The sequence below is a fragment of the Saimiri boliviensis genome, chromosome 12 (assembly GCF_048565385.1).
Source record: "Saimiri boliviensis isolate mSaiBol1 chromosome 12, mSaiBol1.pri, whole genome shotgun sequence".
Classification (NCBI taxonomy): Eukaryota; Metazoa; Chordata; class Mammalia; order Primates; family Cebidae; genus Saimiri; species Saimiri boliviensis.
In genome coordinates this window covers 95,948,528-95,972,679 of record NC_133460.1, presented here as the reverse complement: position 1 = coordinate 95,972,679, position 24,152 = coordinate 95,948,528, and the positions used below count along the sequence as shown (strand labels likewise).

Genomic DNA, 24,152 nt, shown 5'->3' with positions numbered 1-24,152 from the left:
GGACCACATGTATTTGGTCCTTGTTTATAATTATCTGGTTCATCTGTCTATAAACTATTTCATTCATTCATGGCAAATATTCATTGAATACCTATCAGGTGCCAGGAGCTGTGCTATGTCCCAGAAATATCACAATGAAAAATCAGTTATGTGCCTTAAGTTCCTGACAGAGTTTCAGTCTAGTAGAAAAGGAACATTTTTGTTGTTCCTTAATGTCTAATCAAGTGTCATAAGATTGCTAAAAAGGAAGCATGGGGGTATTTCAGAGCCTGTAAGAGAAGGACCTGATCTAGTCTGTAGGGTAAAGGAAGACTGCTCTAAAAAAAAAAAAAAAAAAAAAAGAAGTGACAATTAAGCTGAAAACTAAAGGATAACTTAGGAGTTGAAAAGAGGAAGATGCACTTCCTAGGCAGAGGGAAAGGCAATCTGTACAATCTGTAAGTGTCCAGAGGAAAGAAAGACCATGCCATATTTAAACTCTGGAACAAAAAGGCCATGACATTTGAAGTTCAGAGAGACAAGGAGAGAGTTAAGGAAGATGAAGCTGAAGAAGTCAAATAGCTTCCAGTTCCTTGCCATGACCTACCATGCCTGTGTGACTGGACCCTGGCTGAGTATAGCAGGGAGGCCCTGATGCCTTTAGGCAGTCACTTAAAGACTGAGCTGTAGATCTGATGTCGATCTACATGAAATGGAGGGAGCAGACATGAGGGAGGCAAAACGGTATGAAGCTGCTGCAATTATCCAGAAAGTAGATGATAATTGCTTGGTTAGGATGGTGGAGGAAAAGGTAGAAGTTAGGGGATGGATTTGAATGATGTACATAAAATCACAAGAGTCGATAATAGATTAGAAATAGCAAGACAGAGAAGAGGCCAAAGATGCGGTCTAGATTTTATGAGTTACATAGCTATTGAGCAGAGTAAATGTTGACTGCAGTGACTGACACAGAGAAGAAGCTCAGTTTGGGGAAAAGGAAGACAGTGAGTTTGGTTTTGAACAAGCTGGATGAGCCCTTGATGCTCTGCCTTCTGCTCCATTGATAGGGGGACTTGAGAACTTCCTGTATTCCAGGTGGTTTGCCCCGTTCTCAAAGCCTCCCTGAAGGACTCAGCGTTTTAGCAATGATCGTTCCTTCCCAGATCCCTAATTAAAGGAGCTGGAATAATACAGTCACGCTCTCACCCTGTTGGCCGCATTTGCAACAGAGAAGATTCACAGTTCAGAGTGGCCGTGTTTGACCCTGTAATCTTCTCTTTTAAAATACATTTTTCGCTTATTAAGCCCAAGTTTGGCATTTGACTTAAGATCCATAATTAGAACTTTTTACAGGAATAGACACACAGAGACCAAACAGAATTCAGAGCGAGGGCACAGCTAATCATTTGGGGTTTTCCACTGTTTATAGGAGAATCCCATCAACATCCCACAGGAACACAGGATTTCAAGTTTCCAGAAAAAGGAGTGGTTGTTTCTGGCTGAGAACATTAAGCAAAAATTTCCTGTAAAACTTGCATTTAAGTTGGCTCTTAGAGTATGAGTATGGTTTAGAGAAATTGTGATGGGAAAAAGGCTAAGGAAAAGGTGAAGGCCAAGGCAGTAAGCAGGAAGACAGAGGACATATCTCCTCCCCAGACACCTTCCAGAAGCCTCTACTTATTACCTTGTCCTGAGCACAGAGTCCTTATCTATCCTTACCTAGTGAGAGTGATTGCTAACTGCAAAAAGTTTCAGCTCAGCAGCTGATTCATGACCACTTTGGACCTATGGAAAGGGTGGAAGACAAAGAGAAAACAGAACTTGGAAAATATATTTTAACAACCATTATGGAAAACAGTATGGAGATACCTTGAAGAACTAAAAGAAGAACTACTTTATCCAGCAGTTTCACTACTGGGTATTTATCCAAAGGAAAAGAAGTCATTGTATGAAAAAGACACATGCACATGTTTAAAGCAACACAATTCACAATTGCAAAGATGTGGAACCAACCTAACTAAGTACCCATCAACCAAAAAGTGGACAAAAAAATGTGGTATGAATACACCATGGAATACTGCTGAGCCATAAAAAGGAGCAAATTAATGTCTTTTGCAGCAACATGGAGGAGCTAGAGGCCATTATTCTAAGTGAAGTAACTCAGGAATGGAAAACCAAGTATTGTCTTGTCTGTTCTCACTTATAAGTGGGAATGAGCTATGAGGATGTAAATGCATAAGAAGAATATAGTGGACTTTGGAGACTCAAGATGGAAGGTCGGGAGAGAGGTGACATGGTTTGACTCCATGTCCCCACCAAAATCTCATCTTGAATTGTAATCCCCACATGTGGAGGGAGGGTTTTGGTGGGAGGTGATTGGATCATGGGGGCAATTTCTCCCATGCTGTTCTTGTGACAGTGAGGGAATTATCATAATATCTGATGGATTAAAAGTGGCAGTCTCTTCTGCATGCTCTCTCTCTCTCTTGCCTGCTGCCTTGTGAAGAAGGTGCCTTCCTCCCCCTTACATTCCACCACGATTGTAAGTTTCCTGAGGCACCCCCACAGCCACATAGAACTGAATCAATTCAGCCTCTTTTGTTTATACGTTACCCAGTCTCAGGTAGTATCTTTATAGCAGTCTGATAATGGACTGATTCAGAGGTGAGGGAAAAAAGACTACATATTGGGTACAATGTACACTGCTTGGGTGACAGAAGCACTGAAATCTCATAAATCACCACTAAAGAACTTATCCAAGTAACCAAACTCCACCAGTACCCCAAAAACAATTGAAACAGAAAAATTAAAAAGGAAATGTTTTATTTTCTACCTACTTTCTTCTCTTCTACATCCACACATGTGCTAGAATAGCCTATTCATCATCTTCTAACCACATCCTCTAGTTTGCTCTCCCCCTACCTTTAATTATACTGTTCTCTCTGTCAGAAATATTCTTCCTCCTCCATCACTTTCTGTTCAAATTTTATATCTCCTCCATGGTACTAGATCTAACTCAAAGACTAGATCCACAGTCGTCATCCTTCATTCCCCAGAGAAAACACTTCCTTTCCAGCAGCTTCCCCATGTGCTTCCCATTCGATGTCTCACTCTCCAAGCTTATGTTCAGTCTTGTTGGGATCATGCTGTGAACACTTCTTGAGCCAGAACTATGTCTAATTCCTCTTCAGAGGCCCAGAACAACCTTGTACCTGAGCAAGAGCTTCATAAATGTTAAACAGATGAAAGGCCAAGCCTGAATCAAGAACTCCTGGGTCCTCTTTCCAGTTCTGATTCTGAACTACAAAGCACAGGAATAATATAAAGCCTACCACACACATGAAATACTTTTTTTCCATAGCCTGAAACCATGATAGCAAAACTCTGAGCACCTAGGGGGTTTAAAGCCAAATTTACTTTTACTTTTTCTGAATTTCACAGCTTTATCTTGTGAGAAAAATTTTTTCCTGACAGTACATTGGTAGTTTCTCTGGTCTCATGTGCTCTACCTGGTGGTAGAGAAAAGCTGACTATGGCAGGGAATGTTTTGTTCCTCTGCCCACCAGGCTGCCCAAGCTGCAGTCCAAATGCCACTGTGTACATGTGCCTGTATTTGCCCTGTGTACACATGTGCAGACATGTGTGTGCCAGAAATTGCATGTGTTACCAGGGACATGTGCCAGGACAAAGGTACAGACATTGGCATATGCTATACACTTACCAAGTCAGTCCTCTATTTTGGAATATTTTGGTTTTGGCTCGTTCACAAGTGATGAAGGTGGGAGGAAGAGAGACAGACAGACAGACAGACAGACACACACACACACACACACACACACACAGAGAGAGAGAGAGAGAGAGAGAAAACGAGAGAGAGAGAGAGAGAGAGAGAGAGAGAGAGAGAGAGAGAGAGAAATATCTATTCCCCAGTGATAATCACATTACTGAAAACCACCTGGAGTCATCATGTTTATCTTTCTCATTTATCCAAACCCCAAACAGCCTTCTGCAGCAAATCACATTTCAGCACGGCAGATTATTCTGTCTGTAGCATAAACTTCTCATTGCATGTCTCTCAGGAGAAGCCTCTCTAGGTAAATATAAATCTTACTCTAATAGCAACATTTGGAGAAGTAATGTTATTTGCCCTGATTTAGAGGAAACACAACATAGTCTCTAGCAAAGCTGATCCTTTCTTTAGAAATTAATCAAAGGCACATAATCAGAAGCAACACAAATGTTTCTCTGGCAAAGTGAAGCACTGGGTGTGTGTGTGTGTGTGTGTGTGTGTGTGCGCGCGCGCGTGTGTGTCGTATGGCAGAGAAGGAATGTGGAGTCTTGATGAATTATTCCAGCCTTCTAACTCTCCCTCTGCGGAGGAGGTGGAGGAGTAGGATCCCTCTTTTTTATTCTTATGATGTGAGTGGTTTCTGCAGACCAGTTCATAAGATTCATACAAAGTTGAGAAAGATCAAATGACTATTTCTCATTGCACAACTGAGAGTCTGCAAGTTTTACCCCAAGGGAATATGAAAACTCAATCCAGTATTGACTTCAGCATGTGGAGGTGAGGCTCTGAGAGTGTGGTGAAGGAGCAGGCAATTACCTCCTGAAGGGGAGATGGGGTTTTAATGACCGCCGCTCAAGGGGAAGGGAGGGACCCTGTGAGCCTCTTTCCCCCCGGCAGTCACTGTCTTTCTGACCCTTTTCCACCTCTAGCCTTTGGGGAAAGGGAGACAGAGTTTTTAATCAATGATTTAATAAATAAATAAATAAGAGTGCAGGCTGTTCTAAAGCACCACTGGCTGCAACCAGCTTGAAAGCCTGGGCACTGGAGTCAGACTGGCTAAACCTATATCCCAGTGCCCCTGCTTATAAGCTGGGTGATCCTGAGTGCATTACTTAGCCTCCCTATGCCTCAATTTCCCTATTTACAAGCTGAATTGCTAGAATTGTTGTGAGTATTGAATGAGTTCATGTGTGGACCTTCAGCAGGTTGTGGTGCAGTGAGCACTACAGAGCATCAACCCTATTATTATCCTTTTTCACAGCATTGATGAAACCCTCCATGGTGAACCTCCTTCTGGCCCACATTCTTGTGAAAACCACATTCCACAAAACAGCATTAAATGTGTAGGTTGACAAACTTCATGGGTTACAAAATAGCTGCAAAGGGCTTAGGACAGGAAAACAATATGAGTTAACTCATCCCTCCCTCCATGATCTAAGATCATTTTAAATCCAGGCCAAATACACACTAAAATGTTCTATTTTTCTTGTATTGGTTATATAAAATCCACTTTTGTGATGAGAGGCCGTTTTCTGTCTTCCAGAGTGAAAGTAGGCTTTTAACTACATTTAGGATTGGAAAGAACGTAAGAGAAAGAATCAGGTCTGAATTTAACATCTGTGGGCCACGTGATTTGCACAAGTCCCTTCTCTTCTATGAGCCTCAGTTTCTCCATCTTTGTAATGAGGAGGGTGTTGTCAATGGCCTTTGAAGAATCACCCAGCTCCACCAGTCTGTCACCACCCCCGTGTTCTAGGTAGCCTTGGGTTGTGACTGGACTTCAGAAGTGGACAATACATTGGGGGTCAACCCCAGTGACCAAGGACTCAGGCTGGAGAAGTGAGCAAAGAGTTGACGACTTTTCTGGTTGTTGGCATCTCAGTAGTTTTGTTTATGCCTTGTGAGGCCAGCAGAGTGTTAACAAGCATGGGTCTCCTGCCCCATTCTTCCAGCAGCACTCTCATGGTGAGACAGGACCAATATCAAAGACTGAGTGAAGGAATTGGAGGTGGCATGTCAACCACATCCCTCTGGAGAGCTGATGGTTCTCAGACTTCTTCATTGCATGACCCTTCGTGAAGTCCTTGAGCGCCCAGATTCTGACTGTCTCACCTTCCAGAGAACACTGCTCATAGTACAGGCCTTGCTGCCCCCAACAGCCTCTGACAACTCTGTACTTCATGTCCTTCTTGTCCTGGGGCTCCTGTCAAGCCAAGAGGTGGTGACCAGAGAGCACTGAGGCTGGCCCAAATTCACTAAGGATTTCCATCTCCCTAAAACCACTGGTTTCTCCTCCCTAACAATTTTAGAGCAGGATTTGAAAACTCCATGTTTGAAATGTAGTAGGAGCACTGCTATCTCCATAAGACAAGAGAGTTGAGTCTGTCTCAGCAATCAGAGAATGCATCCTTTGATAAATCCTCAAACAGGAATTAGGCACCTGCCACATACTAATAACAGCAGAGTAAATTTTGAGTACAAACTAGATATTATAAAAGCCTCTTCACACTTTTTATCTCTTTAATATTTACAATAACCTTATAAAACAGAAAGTTCTATGAATATGCTGGAAAGTGACACAACCAGGACTTGACCCAGAGACATTATAAGTACAATAGGAAATATGAAAAAACAAAGGGCCTAGCTCCTGCCTCTAAGAGTGAATATCCTGTTGGGGAAAAAGAATGTGGGCTCCATCTGGTTTTGTCCTGTGCTATTGTTTGATAGTTTAATGCCCAGTGATAGATAGATAATATACCATGCAGATTAGGAGACATAACAGTTAGCTCTCTCTGGCCTGGCAAGTGAGGAAAAGTTGAGTGGGCTCCCAGCCAGGCTTTGAAAGATAGGGAGAGATCCCACCAGCAAGAGGAAACCTAATCAGGTAAGAAAAATAGCACTAGCAAAGGCCACCCAACCATGCCCTCCAAGATCCAATTTCCTTCTAGTTATCCTTGACTAAAGATGTAGGTTTGCATTATGGAAAAGGACAAGGGAAGAAACTGCTCAGGTATTTCCTCACATTCAGAGCTGTGGCTGGCCTGGAGATCTGGGGGCTATCTGCATAGGAACGTGATCCAGGAAACGGCACTAGAAAATGGTTCTAACAATAAATGGTGAAGCTTAAATTAAAGTTGGCTTGAATATTCCCAAGAGACAGCTCCTTAAACATTTTACCAAGTGCTATTTGTGGTAGAAAATATAAAAACACATCCTAGTATGCTCACCTGTTTGGATTTTTAAAATTCATGTTATACTTATGTAACTCTAGAACATATTCATGCTTATTTCAATCCACTTATTTATAAATTCCACAGATATTTGAGTCCCTACTCTGGGTTGGGAATTGTTCTGGGCACTGAGAAAAAAGCAGTGAAAATCCATACAGTCAACCCATGAAGTTGCATTCCCACATTTCAGTAGAAAATGGCCCCTTGGAAACATACGGCATCCATTTGGGACTTCCGGTACCCTCAGCACAATGCCTGTGGGAGTCCCCCAGGTAAGCATGCCCACACTTGAGGAGTGGAGTCTTCAGAAGACACTCATACAAGCCATGGAAATAGGAAGGACTTCCCTTCTTTAAGAATTTTTCTGTTAATATGGGTATGATCTTCCAAAGCTGCACATCAATACAAATCATACCCTTCCTCTCCTATTATCTACAACTCTTAGGAAGAACCAAACCCTATGATCTCTCAATGTTCCCAAATTATGCCTCTATTTGTCAGGATTTCTTGGCTGCCAATAACAGAAAATCTAACCCCAAAGGCTTCAACAGTAAGTTCCACCATGTTCTATATCTTACCTGACATGGGATGTATGATGGAGTGTTTCCAAGGGGATTAATTCAGTGTGCAAACCAGCATCACCAATTCACATTCTTTCCACAAGTCTTTTCTGTCACACTCAGCATGGTAGCTTGACTTCTAGGTAGGCACCTTTATGGCCCTAAGAAAACTACATACAAAATTTTTGACAGTCATAGGCAAGTGTCAGCTGCAGAGAGAAGAATCCATTTTCCCTAAGTACCTTTCATTTGGCTGATTGGTTTTCGAGTGAAAAACTCTTATCCAGAAATCTCCTTTGTAGAATTCCCCTCACATCCTCACATCTTCTCTGTCAGACCTGAATCATATGACCTCCCCTAAACCAGTCCCTGGCAAGGCAAATGGGATTACCATGATTGGCTGCCATGTGCTTTGAAAGAAGTAGGGATAGTTTTCTATGCTGGAAGATGAATCTTGACTAAATATTTTTAAGCAAGGAGGAAGGAGGAAAGGAACAATGCCTTCTGAGTCGATAGCAAAGGTATCTGACACCATGGTTTCCTCTTATGGGTTGAATTCAAAAATGGCGCTACGTACTATCACGTAAAAAGTTTGCCTCCAACATGCTAAACATTGTCCTAGACACTGTAAAAGACATTGATTCCATGTGCCTTCTGGGTTTTTCTTCAAAACCCCTCTGATAATCTGGATTTTTTTTCTGCTTGTTAGTTTGCCTTACAAACTGGAATGCTAACACTAGGAAGGCAGTGACCATGTGACTCTTGTTCATTGCTTCAACATCTAGGGCAGCACATGGCGCACAAATGGCACTTAATGAATTTTTTTTTTTTTTTTGAGATAAAGTCTCGCTCTGTCAGCAGGCTGGAGTACAGTGACAGGATCTCCACTCACTGCAACCTCCAACTCCCTGGTTCAAGCGATTCTTCTGTCTCAACCTCCCGAGTAGCTCAAATTTCAGTCACGCACCACCACGCCCAGCTAATTTTTGTATTTTTAGTAGAGACAGTTTTCAGCACGTTGGCCAGGATGGTCTCGATCTCCTGACCTCATGATCCGTCCACCTTGGCCTCCCAAAGTGCTGGGATTACAGGCGTGAACCAATGAAGATTTTTGAATAAATAAATAGATGAATTCTTTACAAGGTGCAATATTCTTCCTATTCTTCCATAGCCATTCTTCCTGTTTTTCCTTTTGGGGAAATTGGTCAACAGAGCTTAGATAACTTGCTCAAGATCACTCAGGGAGCATGTGGTACAGTCAAACTTTAAAACTAGGTCTGTTAGCTTCCAAGTCATTGTTCTGTCCCCAATGCCATATTCCCTGTCCCTGCATGAACACAGCCTTTGATTGAATGAGTCATCTTCCTTGGACAGCTACAACCCCACAGCCTTAACTGCAGTCATGATCTCACTCACCTCTGCTCCTGCTCTTCTCCTGGTCTGGAACCTTTTCTATCCACCTGTGCAGAGCTTCTCCCCACCCCATATACGTCCATGCCCAGAGTTTAGCCCAGGCCCCTCCCCCTTCCTGACACCATTATCTTGCCTCCATTTTTTCATCTTCTGCCTCTAACTTAACTGATATTCCCAGGGAGAATGTAAATCCTCAACTACCCCATAATTTTGAGAGACAACATAGAATAATGGCTATGATCTCAGGTTCTATGGCCGGACTCACCGTGTGCAAATCCCAGCTTCTCTTGTTGATTTGTGTGACCCTCAGCAAGTTTCTTTGCTTCTTTGGGCCTCAGTTCCCTGATCTGGAAAAGGGAGATAATCATGGAATGCACATCACAGAGTTGTTGTGAAGGCTGAGTCACCATGTACAAAAGTCCTAATGCAAAGCACATGCTAAGAGTCATTTAAATATCAACTGTGATTTTTCATTTTTCTTCTTCTCTTTCTTCAATAGCACCAGGCACTTAAAGGATGTTGAAGAAATTCCTGCTAGCACAAATTTGCTAATTCTCTGCCTGCTTCCTCAGTATATGGTATTTCTCCCCTATTATCCTACAGATTTCAAGGACAGGCATTATTTGTGTTTTTTCCTTCCTCTGTACCCTTTCAGAGTCTACTGTAGTGATAAGGGCTTGACAGGCACTTAGTAAATCCTTACAGAACTGAACAAACCAAGAAAGCCCTAGGCTTCAAAGAAAATTCCCATTTGAATTTCTTTTCTGCCTTTCCTCTTTCCTTTAATTGTGTATCTCTTCTTCCTTTCTGAAAATCAGATTAAGCCCCACTGAGACTAGACCGATAGTGTTTCAAGTCATTTTGTTAATGATGTAAATTGACTATAATCCTTTTGTTTCATGGCTACCGGCAGGTGACTAAGATGAAGATTTTAATCACGCCCAAAATGTGATACTGGCTTAGAAAATGTCAGCCTTCCACTGCACCACAGAGTCATTTATGGTGACGTTGCAGTTGGAAAGAACCCCAAGAAACCTTAATTGGCCTTTGGCTAATTTCAGAAGCCAGACCTTCCTTGTAATTCACTGTAACACTGGTACAGTTCTCTGAAATAAGATCAGTGAGAACGTTTCAGAAAATGGTTCAAGGCCAGATCTGTGCACCACAGATTCATTAAGGATGCCCGAGCTAGATTTAACCTCCAGCGCACTTGTCTTTGGGAGCACTGGTTTCCTATTAGGACTTGACTTTTAAAAGCCACAGAAAGAGTTGCTGCTCCCAGCAAGGTTTTGCAGCTGCCCCTTTGGTCCACACTTTAGTGACCCCAGAGAGAAACACTGGTGAGAGAGAAAAACAGGATAGTTGATTCACTTTGGACAGGAGTCTGCGTCCCCACAAAGGTGAGTCTGGAATTGAAATTTAGAAAATGAGAATGTATAGAGCATATCAGCTAAGGCCATCCCAGGTGACACCTGGGCTTACACACATACAGTAAGGCCTCATTAACTTAGAACAAGGATGGCAAATGGGTTTCATTTCATGACATTTCTGATCGATTACAGTGGCTGCAGAGAACACCATGTTCAGATGGATTCTCCCACTGTATCTCAGCTCAACAAGAAAGAATGTTGTGACCATTCAGCAATGTCTGCTGTGGCAGAGGCATAGGAAGTGAACCCATATACCAAGTGTTTGCAGTTTTTGACTTGGAATAATGGAGACAGAGTGGATTTCTGTCCAAAATGTTGAAAAATCTATAAAGCTCTGTTGTGGCTTTTCAATTACTGTTTTCCATGGTAAACAGTAACATAAGTCATAAATAGGAATGTCCAAAGTTAGAGCACTTATTTCAAAGTTTTTAATCAATGGACTCTCCCATTCTGTGTTTTCTATCATGAGAGCCTATTGACGGTTTGTCAGTGAGGGAGACGGTCTATATAGAGGAGCTGTTCTATGGTAATGAAGGAGAGAAACCAAATTCCCAGTGCCGCTCACAGAAAACTCCTCCCTGAGTACAACCACCTTGAAACAAACCCTATACACCTACCCCTATTTCTGTGAGTAGGTTCAGGCAAGCCTTAAAAAGAGAGATCTTGCTCATTCTCACCATTTGCTAAAAGAAGCAGTGGCTGATGAGTAACTTACCTGTTTCCTAGAGCTTGCCATCTGCGTCATTGGTTCAGAACAGTAGGAGGGAACCCAGGAGTTGAGCAAGAGGAAAGTCACTCCACCAAAGGTAGCTCAGGCCCGCTGCTGACACTGCCCGGTGTCAGCTCTGACAGCCGTTTGGCAAATCTACTCCTCCACTACTGCTCATGATGACAGCTCGAAATGGGGCTGGGGATATTTTCCCTTTCCTGAGTAGAGAGAATGAGGGAAATCAACACAGCAAAAGACATCTTCTCTGCATATTTTGTGGGTATCTACATGCTAATGGAAAAAGCACCATTGATTCAGAGAGTAGGAGGTTTCTTTGCAAGTCTGAGCCGAGAGTGCCAGAGACTGGCAGTAGCCCTGGAATAAAGACCGTGCAAAGATTTCTAAAGACATGTCAATCTTTTCAAAGCCTGGACTTGAATGTTTCAGTGCAAGTCAAGGGAGGGAAGAAGGGTTTTGGGGGAAGCAGCTGCCGGAAGTTTCACCTTCCAGCTGATGAGCTTCCCTTTCACGCTGATGAAAGCAAGACAACTTCTTCAGCTTCACCAAGATAGACACTTAGAAAAAGTCAACTGAGTCAGGCTAGAGATCAGCTCAGAAAAGTCATTGTCCTCCTCTCTCCTTCCCCACTGTGATATCAGTAGCTGCAGAATCAACCCTGGTTTCTAATAAACTTGATGAAAATATGAATAACTTTTTTTTTCAATCCATCTTCTCATGAAATTAAAAATTCCTGAAAAAGGGAGGGTGGGCTAGTGAGTGGACCAGTCTAGTTGGAAATTAAGCTAAATTCAGTTAATTTACATAAATAAATTGTGTTACTTTGGTATTGTAATTAATTCTTGCTTTGTAAAGTGAAGTTTGTCCCTGCAGACTGCGTCACAGAATGTGTCATGTGAAATTGCCCTAATATTGCTGACAGCCTGGCTTCAAAGTCACCCGGAGATAGATTCTAAGCTCTTTTAAGGACAGAATCAAGGTTGTTACTGCTCTGTTGTATAATCGTGTATTCACTTGACAACTATTTATTGAGCATCTATGGTAGTTGTCCACCAGTATACACATGGTACTTAAAAGTAGATACAATAGACAGATGGCCCATCACAGATCTTATGATCTGGCTGAGGAGGGGCAGATTGTAAATGAGGAATCCAATCAATAACAAAATCCTTTTGGGTGATGACGAATGCTATATTGTACTATAAAAAAATAGAAAATAAAAAGCAGTGAGAAAGACCCCTGAGATTGATGGCTCAGGGAAGAGGTGGTACCTAGATGATGGAGTCAGCCTAATTCCTAGCAGAGGAAATGGCAAGTACAAGGTGCCACAGGCAGGGAATCTCAGGGGTACCAGAAACAGAAGGAAAACCAGCATCACTGGAACCTGGTAGGTGAGAGGGAGAAAGACATAAGAGGAGACTAGCAGAGCAAAGAGGGGCTTGAACTTGGTATAGAGTCCAGGCTTTATTCTAAGTCCAATGAGAAGCCATTGGAACATTTTAAGGTTTTAATCAATGATCTGATTAGTGTCTTAAAAGGTCATTCTAGCTTCTATTTAGAAAATGGATTGTAAAAAGTAAGAAGAGATGCAGCTTATATGTACATTATCATTCTAAATCTGAGGAGGGGCAGGTGAGTGAATGGTGAGCAAAAGTCAACAGGCAAGCAATTAGCTGGCTGTATTCATGGGTACAGGATAAGCTGCTGTAACAAAAAGCTCTCACAATACAACAGCTTGAACAATATCGTTAATCTACCCATTGATAAGTCCATAGGTGAATAGTCCAGGGTTTGCAAGACGGCTCTTCTCTACAAACTCAGGAAGGACACAGACCACTGAGTTGACCCGGCCTATGGCTTCTATCTCTGAATCCCAGGCAAATGCTTTAGTTTTGCCATTTCCCAGCCATGAAGACGCAGACAAAGGGAGAACACCAGAAAGAGTCTGGTCAATGTTTAATATTAATTGCTGGCTCTCTGATAGGTAAAAACAAACCTTGATTTGTAGCATTTGCTGATTTCCATGGTATAAATACTTCTACCATGACTGATTTCAGACTAGCAACAGGACACCTCTGAACTTAGAGTTGGAAAGAAATGCATGTAGTGGGCTCACAGGTCATTATGAGCACGCTCAGTATACCACTGACCTCAGGACAGAAAAGAAATCCTTTGCAAGTCAAAGCTTTTGGTAATTCTGATAAAAGAAGTAAAAGCTTCTGCTACAAGCTTAAACTATTCTTATATGGAAGCAAGATAAGGCACAGCACACTCAAAAACACTAGACTATAGAGTCTGGGAGAAGCTACACGTTAATTTGTGAAAAGGCATTCAAAACTTTACTGAATTTCCCAGAAGAGAAACATTTTAAATGATGGGGGTAAACCACAGGGAATTTTTAGGTCAGTAAAACTATCCTGTGTGATACTGTAATGGCAGCTTCATATCATTATACGTTTGTCATAAATCTACAAAATGTATCACTCAAAGAGTGAATTTTAATGTAAACTATAGACTTTACTTAATAATAATACATTAATATTGCCTCATCAATTTTAACAAACGCAAGATGTTAAGAGGAAGAGAAATTGTGGGGGGGATGAGAGAGTATATTGGAACTCTTTATACTTGCTGCTAAACTTTTCTATAAGTCTAAAACTGCTCAAAAACATTCACTTTATTAAGTATATTAATTAAAAATATTTGTAGAGGAAAGATCACCATGTATACATACATAAATGTGAAAGTGTGTGTCTGTGTGTGCATGTGTATGCTGGTGAGTATGCCTGTGTTTGTGTTCATACATATGTGTGTCAGGTGGGGTAGGGTAATAGGAGATACTTCTTCATAGGCCTGGTAACAGGAAACCTAATTAGCTCACTGTCCTGCCCCTCAACCTCAGAACTAACAGAGTAAGCCTAAAGCAATCCTTCGGAGGAGATGCCCATCTTGCCTCAGTCAACATGGTGCCTTCCTCCATAAGGAAACTTATTAATGTGGGCTTATTAATGTGGGCCTGTCTGAGACTGTACTTTCACTGCCTATAGATAATTCCCATGGCAGAGGCCCTAAATTAGGGGTCCCCAAGCCTTACATCCATTTATTTGTAATTCTACTGTCTGCAATTGTATTGGAAATAACCATCCATGTGCATTCTGGTCTTGGAGGGGAAGGAACACCAAGATGGCGCTTGAGAGGAATCACTATCCTCTTCCCGCTTTGTCCTTATGCCAAATACAAATAAACATAAAGGATAATCTATATTATGATCTAAAATATCTAATTTCCTTGCTCTTATGCTATGGCCTGTATGACAGTCCCCCTCCAGAACCTGTGAATATGCTCCTTATATGACAAAAGAGACTTTGAAGATGTAATTAAAGATCTTGAGGTGGGATAATCTAGCCAGATGGGCACAATATAATCATGAGAGTCTTCGCATGACAAAAGGCAGTGTGACAAGGCAAGTACAGGGACAAAGAGAGAGAGAGATTACAAGATACTGTGCTGCTGGCTTTGCAGTTGGGAAGTGGACTTGAGCCAAGGAATGCAGGCAGCCTCTAAAAGCTAGAAAAGGCAAGGAACTGATTCTCCCCAAGAACATCTCAAAGAAATGTAGCCTGCTCACCTATTTTAGGACTTGTGATCTCCAGAACTGTAAGAATAAATCCATCTTGTTTTGAGCCACTAAGTTTGTGGTAACACAATTTGTGATACAAAATGGAAAACTGATATACATCCCTGCAGCCTGAGAATCTGTACTCTCTTCAGGATTCCAGCTCTCTAGGTATCTTTTTACCTGCTTATTCATTTTTCTTTTAGCACCTACTTTAACCTGTGACCTCTGCAGTGAACCTTGAGCCCTGACAAAACACACACCATCTTGTCTCACTGTTGTTAGTGCCAGGCACAATTGCAGGCTGGCACATCAGGCCACTCAATAAGCACTTGTCGAATGAATGAATGAGTGAATGAATTTTTCCAAATTTATTCCACTCTCAAAAGGAAATACTGGGATTATTAATTTGTTTTTCGTATTTTGTTTTTCAGTTATCTTCCTTCTAGCCCATAAAAAACCACCCACACACATAATTTTGGTGACCTCTAGCTGTAAGTACACACAGATTCATTTCTTGTTTTGACCTGGCCCTGTGATCTAAGCTCTTTATGGGATTCCAGTTCCCAGAACTTCCTGCTGGTAAATGGACATCTCAATTTATTTTTATGTGGACTGTCAATTTAAACTAAAATCAGATGGGAAGCTCTACAGAGCCCCAAAATATGCCTTTCTGGGTTGGAGTCACAAAGAGACAGTGACCGTATCTGGTACAGTTTGCATGTGGAACTAATAAAGGAAACCTTAAATCTAGGCTCATAAAGAGAAAAAACTGCTACCAAGTCACAGTTTGTACTCTAACCCAGCCATCCATCCCAGATATGCAACTTCCCAGGTTACAAGGAGACTAGGCAACAAATTATAAGCAGATGAGATCCTAATACGGAAAAACATATCAAAGGTTGTCTCCTGAGGGTGGGTCATAAAGTCTAAAAGTATTCAAAATATGATTTGCAAAGAAATGTAGAGACTGATAGTTCAACTTCTCTTCAGAGCTTGGTAAATGACTTCTCTCAGATCTGTTTTCTTAAGACAGTAAAAGTCTGTTTCAAGTCTAGGCACCATATAAGTACAGGAAGGCACCTTTTTAAAAAAAATGCAAGGAATTAATGAAATGATCACATGAACTTTCTAAAATTTCATATCAACTAATTTCACTTTTTGGTCCTTTACAAAGCAATTGGACTCTGTCAACCAAGAACACACGCAGTCCGCATACAGCCACACAAACACAACTGGGAAGGCTGCAAACATCAGCCCTTCCCACCCTCATTTCTCTTTGATTCCTTTCCATGAAACTGGAAATGCCAAGTGTCAAATATTTCCAGTTACTTAAGCCCTGCAAGATGGAGCTTTTATTTCTCAGAGAGAATACAAGGCAGGAGACTTCAGAGAAAGCTCCATTTAAATGTTCCAGGTTGATTTGCTTTTCCATGGGAGCAGAGGAGGAGGAGGAAGATACCAATTAAACTGAGGCCTCGGGCATAGTCCTCTCATTACAGGCATCTGTGGTGAGACATCTTTGCAGAACCCCACCACTGTGCTAGGTGAGCTCTTGTGATTGCCCACCTCTTAGAATGACCTCCAGGCTAATGACAGAGCATTCTTTCTGTTGTTCCAAAGGAGACCCCATGGCTAGCAGGACATTTGGCATTTCTGTAGGGGTTCATTTAAGACCTGTTCCCTACAGTCATAAATGGGAACACTAAGCTCAGGCATCTCTACGGATGACTGGTAGAGTCTACTTGAGTGGAAGAAAGGCAGACACTTCGTTGCTTTGAAGTTCTGTTGTCTTATGGACAAACAAGCTGCGTACAATGGTGTTCTCATGGTGCTCAGCTTCAGTCTTAGAAAACAACCCATGAAATGACTGGAAGAGATAGTTCACAGATGAAGAGATAGTTCACAGATAAAGAAATACAGCTGGTTAAAAATCATATGGAAAAAGTATGACCCCATTGTAATCAAAGATGTTTACATTTACATAACAATGAGAGATGACTCTTGTCTACAAAATTTGAAAAGAAATAAATACAGATGTGTACACATATGTATGTGTGTGAATGGGTATATGTGTGTATCTGTATCTCAGGTCTGGTAAAATTGGCATGTAATAAACATTCTCATAACATCCTAGTAACAGTGCCAATTGGTTCAACTATCTGAGAGAATAAACTAGTCATTTATGTCAATAACCTTAAAAAATAACCTTTTGGGCTAGTTATGCCACTTCTAGTCTTCAAAGCAGTAATGTCTACAGCAGCAAAAACAACAAAAGGAAGCACTGTGGCCCTGATTAACTATGGTATACTCACATTACAGAATATTACGCAGCCCTTAAACTGGTATGTAAACATTATCTTTAAAACATTGTAAAAGGTGTATATTATCATGTTAAAGAAAAGGATAAATCTGCACACTGTATGCAGGTAATTTCTGGGGGAAATAAAAGGAATGTAAGTGCAGCAAAATGCAATTGGTGGTAAAATTGTGGAAGATGTTGTGGTTCTTATTCATCATTTTCCAATTTTTAAAAAGAATATATACCACTTTTAGAATCATAAAAATATGAATTAAAAATGAGCTATATTTTAAAGCATAAATAAAACTGAAAGTACAAAGAAAACCTAGCCCATTTTTGTCTCTACTTTGGGGAATATAAGCTATAGGAAAACTCACATCATGTTTTAATCCATATGCAAATAAACTCTAGTTTTCATATGCAAATATCATGAATATGGGGAATGTGGCAGCTAAAACCAGTACTTTGATAAATGCCAATCCCTGTAGAGCTATTAGAGAGAGGATTTATGATAATCCTGTTGACATAACCCAGAGAACTTTACCTATTCCAGAGCTCAACTTGAACACAAAAATGTCCTAGAAAGACAAACAGCATGGGGTAATTAGGAATTGCATTAAATGGACTGGGGAAGGGCTTGTTCATCTCTGTTTCCAAAATTTCAATAACAGATTCCTTTGGAGGGTGAAACAGAATAAAGCACTCCAAGCTAATATTTGTTGAGAAACAGTAGGGTGCAGGAAATGTCTCCTTTGCCATTTTGAAAAGGTTAGGGCAATAAAATGCTACAATAAAATGCTTTGGAATCCCTCAGAATTGCATGCATCACTGGACAAATTATGGCCCTGGCCATAGAATGATCCTCTGCAGCATTGGTGAGATAAGACCCCAGGGCACAGGACCTTTGCTTACATGCAACCCCAAACAATTGTGCCCATTGCAAAATCAGGAAAATTCACTTTAAAGGGTATAATTTCAAGAAGGCAGTGTTGACTTCCCTGCAAGGGTACAATTCCATTGAATCTGCTCTGACTCAAGACTTTTAATACATTTTGCTATAAAATATATAAAGGAATAGGAGAGAATATATTTTAGAAAGTTGCTTCAAAAATATCTTTTTAAAGATGGTATTTTTAAAAAGACCCATTGTATTAGTCAGGGTTCTCTAGAGGGGCAGAACTAATAGGAGATATATATATATATGAATAGGATATATATACACACACACAGAGGATACATATGTTTATATATATACATATATATTTATATATGTGTGTGTGTATATATATAAGGGAGTTTATTAAGGAGAATTGACTCACAGGATTGCAAGGTGAGGTCCCAAGATAGGCCATATGCAAGATAAGGAGCCACCAGTAGTGGCTCAGTCTGAGTCCCAAAACTTCGAAATAGGGAAGCCAACAGTACAGCATTTAGTCTGTGGTCAAAGGCCTGAGAGTCCCTGGCAAACCACTGGTATAAGTCCAAGAACCCAAAAGCCAAAGAACCTCGAGTCTGATGTTCAAGGGCAGGAGGAAGGGAAGTAAGTGTCCCCCATGGGAAAAAGATTAAGGCCAGAAGACTCAGCAGGTCAACTCCTTTCACCTTCTTCTGCCATGCTGGCAGTGGATTGGATGGTGCCTTCCCAGATGAGGTTGGTTCTGCTTCTCCCAGTCCACTGATTCAAATGTTAATCTCCTCTAGCAACCCCTCAGGTACACATCCAGGAACAATTCTTTGCATCCTTCAATCCAATCAAGTTGACACTAAATGTTAACCATCACAGGCATTAACCAAGTAACGTCATGAATAACTCTGGGCTTGGAGCCCCAGAACTGAGTTTCAACACAAAATCTGCAACACCTTGAGTTCGTGACTTATATTCCCTGAGATTCTGTTTCCATAATTACGAAATGGAGGGAAAGGGGCAGGTGGGCATGACAGATGGAACTGGATTTGTATTGGATGAATTCTGGGTCTCACTACACGGTTAATGTTCGCTGACCCTACGGGATGGGAATTCTTGCTTGAGGGGAAGCATCTCACAAAGAAAGAAATTCTGGAAACCACACAACAGACCCTGCCAGCATTGTCCACATGGTGGATTCTTAAGGCTGATGTTGCTGCATAGGGCTTTCTGGAGACTATGGTCTAAACCATACCCAAAACTGAATTGCCTAATTTGAAGTCTTTGCCTAGAAAGCCGAATTAATTGTTCTGTCTCCCAGCAAACCTTACACTGCACATCATTCAAAGAATCATCCCTGGGCTCAGGATACTTGGTGGTCAGGCTGTCAGCACCAGTGAGCTCCGTTTCAGATTCAGGCTTGGATGCCCACTCCTTCTGTTGATGGAGACGCAACCTGCTGACCTGGGCAGATCATGGCCTTGCCAGCAACATCAAATCTGCCCCTTGGAGCTAAGGTCTTGGCCATCTCCCAGGCCTTTTCCTATCTCAGAGAACATGTGCCTTCCAAGCAAGGACCCCCAGGGACAGAGATAATCAGTGGATTCATCAGATCTGCCATATTCCTGAGCTATACTGACTGGTCAATAGTTTAAATATAATCCCTGGTTACATGTCACTTAAAAGAGTAAGTCGCTAAAATTTGGAAAAAAATATTGAGTAACTTGAATTCTAGTCTCAACTCTGTTGCTATCTTGCTAAACAGACTTAAATAAATCACTTATTTTCCTGGACCCTGGTGTTCTTTTCCAGACAGTATTTGGACCTATTCAGAAAGGTTTTTACTGTTTTGTTTTGCTTTGCTTTAACCTGACTTCAGAGGCTATGTAAGCTCCATGAAATTGTGTAAAGAAAGGTGGGTGTATATAGTTTTTTCTTCCAGAGCATCCATGTCCTCAAAGAGGATCCACTGAATCCCAAAGAGATCCATAATCCAAAAATCGATTAAAAGCCATTGCTTTAAGCAGATACAGAATTTACATGCCGAAGGGGCTTAGTGGCAGCATACTGATGACAAACAACTGTCTTGAAGCTGTGTTTGCACAGCAAGAACATTCAACTGATTTACACCATATGATCCAGATCAATATGAATAGCAAAATTTTCCAAAGATGCTGTCCACGAGTCTAAGAAAATGCAATGCATCCATGTCATTGCTGTTGTTGTCTCACCAATAGTATTATTAGTACTGAGGCCCATCTTTGGCTCCAAGGTCTCTAAATGTTTCATAATTTCCGTTTGGGATTATGAGACATAGAGAACATCCAGAGAATGTAGTACTTCTCCAAGGAAGGCAAGCCCAGGAAACCAGAGGAGCACATGAAGGATGGCGGCATGCTGCTCTCAAGGTCAAAGAGCCAAGTGGATGGGCACCTCAACTGAATCAGAACCATTTCATAGCTGTCTCCTTAAAATCTTTCTCACTTCTGTGCCATGTCTCAATTTCCTTCTTTTTTTTGTTTTGTTTTGTTTTAAGACAGAGTCTCACTCTATAGCCCAGGCTGGAGTGCAATGGCATGATCTTGGCTCACTGCAACCTCCAGCTCCCAGGTTCAAGAGATTTTCCTGCCTCAGCCTCCCAAGTAACTGGGATTACAGGCACCTGCCACCACGCCCAGATAATTTTTGTATTTTTAGTAGAGATGGGGTTTCACCATGTTGGCCAGACTGATCTCATACTGCTGACCTCAGGCGATCTGTCTGCTTCAGACTCCCAAAGTACTGAGATTACAGGCATGAGCCACCGCACCCAGCCCGAATTTCATTTTATAAAAATACAGCCATAACTTTACCAGCCTACTCTATTGAGATAGTGGTAAGAATAAAGCACTGAATGAATTCAAACGGACGGCAATAAACTTTGCCAGAAAAGAAAGTTTGATTCCATTACATAATCTCAATGTTTTCAATAATACAGCCTCCATTTCAGGCTTGGATATTAACTGTCTTGGAGGTGTGAACATCATTATTCCACAAGAACAATCCACAAGAAGACACACAAAAGCAAAAGAATAGTATTATTAAACCTCTGTTGGGTGAAGTGGAAATCAGCAGTATGTAAGCGATGGCACATCATTAAACAAGAGATCTCATTTCCCCTTAGGCCTGGAGAACTGCATTAATTCAGAAAACTTAGCTGGAGAAGGACATTGATTCCTTGAAAGCATAAATGTGCCAAAGACTATGTTTGAAATCCTTATGGACTATCATTCAGCTATAATAATCTCCCAGGGGAGTTTTACAAGAGCTCATAGGGTATAATTGCATGACAAATACATAGAAACTCAGAATGCCATTGGGCAATGACTATTCAAGATGGCCTTAGGATGACTGACATTGGGTTACCTCTCAGTAACCACCGCGAGAGCAAAACCATCACAGCTACTAGGCACTCAGCACAGCACCATTGTAAGCAATTTAAGTGTCTAATATAAAAGAAATGATAGTAAATTATGGCATGTCATAAAGTATTTATGATGCTGTCAATAAAAATTATGTTCACAATGAATACTTAAGGACATAAGAAGTATATGAAGTATTAAATGAATAAAACAAGTTTCATAATTGTATACAAATAAAGCACGATTCCGGGTATTTTAACAAATAAAAGCCTCTCTAACAGAGATAACCACTAATTACATAGTAACATTTGTTTTCTCTAGCCTCTTTCTATATAAGCAGCTTTTCTTTTCTTTACAATTCTGTGTTGAAAAAATAAATAGTGTAAAAATAAATACTGTATAGTCAGTGTTCTCCAGGGAGTCTGAAGGCCTCAGAACCAGGAGAACTGATGCTATAACCTCCAACCTAAATCTAAAGATCCACATAGAGGGGAACAACACACATTAGGGCCTTTTGGAAGGCAGTGGGTGGGAGGAGGGAGAGGATCAAGATACATCACTAATGGTCCTAGGATTAATACCTGGGTGATGAGATAATCTATATAAACAACCCCCATGACACAAGTTTACCTATGTAACAAACCTGCACTTGTACCCCAAAATAAAACTTGAAAAAGAAAAGAAAAATATATGAGAAGACTGCCAAGGGTTAAATAAGAATTAGTTAATACTATTGCATCAAGGTTAATTTCCTGGTTTCTATAATTAAGCTATGATTACATAAGATTATCATTAGAAGATGCTGGGTGAAGAGGGTAAGGGAATTCTCTGTATCATTTTTGTACATTTGTAAGTCTAGACTTACTTCAAAATAAAAACTTAGAAGAAAACAACAAAGAAAATAAATAAAGGTCCAAGAACAAGGGGCAATGACATCTGAGGGTAGGAGCTGATGGATATTCCAGCTCAAGAAGAGAGAGAGAGAATTTGCCCTTTCTTTTTCTTTTTTTCTATCTAGGCCCTCAATGAATTGGAATATGTCTGCCACATTGGTAAGGGTGGATCTTCTTTATTCGGTCCACCAATTCAAATACCCACCACTTCCAGAAACACCCTCACAGACACACCCAGAAAGCATGTTTTACCGTCCATCTGGGCATCTCTTAGCTCAGTCAAGTTGACACAAATATTAACCATCTCAAAAACCATGATGTTCTTTCTTATCAAGAAAGAACTTTTAAATGTAAAATTTGGGCTGGGCACGGTGGCTCATGCCTATAATTCCAACACTTTGGGAGGCTGAGGTAGGCAGATCGCCTCAAGTCAGGAGTTCAAGAGCAGCCTGGCCAACATGGTGAAATCTCATCTCTACGAAAAGACAAACCTTAGCCAGGCATGACGGTGGGTGCCTGTAGTCCCAAATACTTGGGAGGTGGAGGCGGAGGCTGCAGTGAGCCAAGATCAGGTCATTGCACTCTAGCCTGGGTGACAGAGCGAGACTCTCTTTCATACATAAACGTATGTATGTATGTATGTATGTATGTATGTATGTAAATACCTGGAAATAAAGAGTTTTTCCTTAAATAAGGAGGACATGCAATTTTTTGCTCTAGAATGATAATCTGCCACACATGATGAACTGAAGGGACATCAGGTCTACCACTGGTGAGACCATCACACTCCTTGCCTTCCTTCTTTCCCTGTTTCTTCACCCAGCTCTTCTGTGTCCCAAAAGACAGCACAGAAGAGCAAAAACACCCTTTTCCTATTCTCAGCCAGTATACTTTGGTGCAATTACAGGATCCAGAGCTGCCCTTCATGACCCCCTAACGGCTTCTGAGGTAAAACAGCACCTGCTGCTCATGTTTGGAAGTCAGTCTGAAGCAGTATCACATTATGGGCCTGAGAATGGAAACAGTTTCAGAAGCAGGATTCCAGGTCCACCATCAATGGCCACTGAGCCTGACCCTGAGTATTCCTCTGCCAGGAGCACATTCTTCAAGTCAGGGGTACAGGAGAAATAGCACAGGCCAAATCCTGGTAGGCTTCTACTTTCATCTGATATGAACTATGTGACCCTGGGCAGGTGATTTAATCTCTCTGGCTCTCAATTTTCTCATCCAAAAAATAATATCTACCTTCAGAATGTTGTTGAAAGAATCAAATGAGACCACATACATAATACTGTGGCCAGGAGTGTCTATGTGCTTTGGCATCAGTCAATCATTACGTGAGGTGCCCAGCCTGGTGCTATCTGCTGTGAGACTATATTTATCATAAGACAGGACATCTGTCCAGAGTGGGCAAAGAGCCCACTGCAGAGACATGAAAAAAGGCACTAATTCAAGACAGTCATCAATTAAGGGCTCAAGCTAGAGATGCCAGTTTTATTCAGACTAGAACAAGCAAAACAAAGGCTGGAATGATCAGAGATGGCCATTGAGGAAGTGACAATTGAGCTGGACCTTGGTAGCTAGTTAAAAACAGTATCTGTATCTCCATCTCACTAAGCTAACACATATATTCTTCATAATATGTACCTAATATGACCACCTTGCAATTCCAAGTCTAAGATCATAAAAAAGAGCCAAATTTGTGTAAATATCTATATTTTCCACTCTCCCTTCTCCTCCTTTCCATCTTACTCCTTCTGGAGGCTTCATTAGCACAAAAGCTGGAGGAAGGAGCAATTTGTCATTTTTGCTCCCTGCCTTCCTCCTTAAGCTGGAACATCCCCATCTTCCCTGGTCTTTGGACTGAGATTACCTTGTGGGCTTCCTGCCTCTTAGGCCTTTGAACT

The 24,152-nt window shown here is 41.2% G+C and overlaps 1 long non-coding RNA gene across 2 annotated transcripts in view; it reads right to left on the bottom strand.

The window, feature by feature from the left end:
- The window catches only part of LOC141580731 (uncharacterized), a 307,631-nt gene that overhangs the window by 9,532 nt on the left and 273,947 nt on the right, over positions 1-24,152 (bottom strand). For both annotated transcript variants that reach the window (XR_012513023.1, XR_012513024.1), the window contains 3 exons: positions 11,118-11,329; positions 9,238-9,319; positions 7,578-7,729 (listed from right to left, as the gene is read on the bottom strand). This is a non-coding gene — a long non-coding RNA (uncharacterized LOC141580731). The remainder of the gene's footprint in view (positions 1-7,577; positions 7,730-9,237; positions 9,320-11,117; positions 11,330-24,152) is intronic.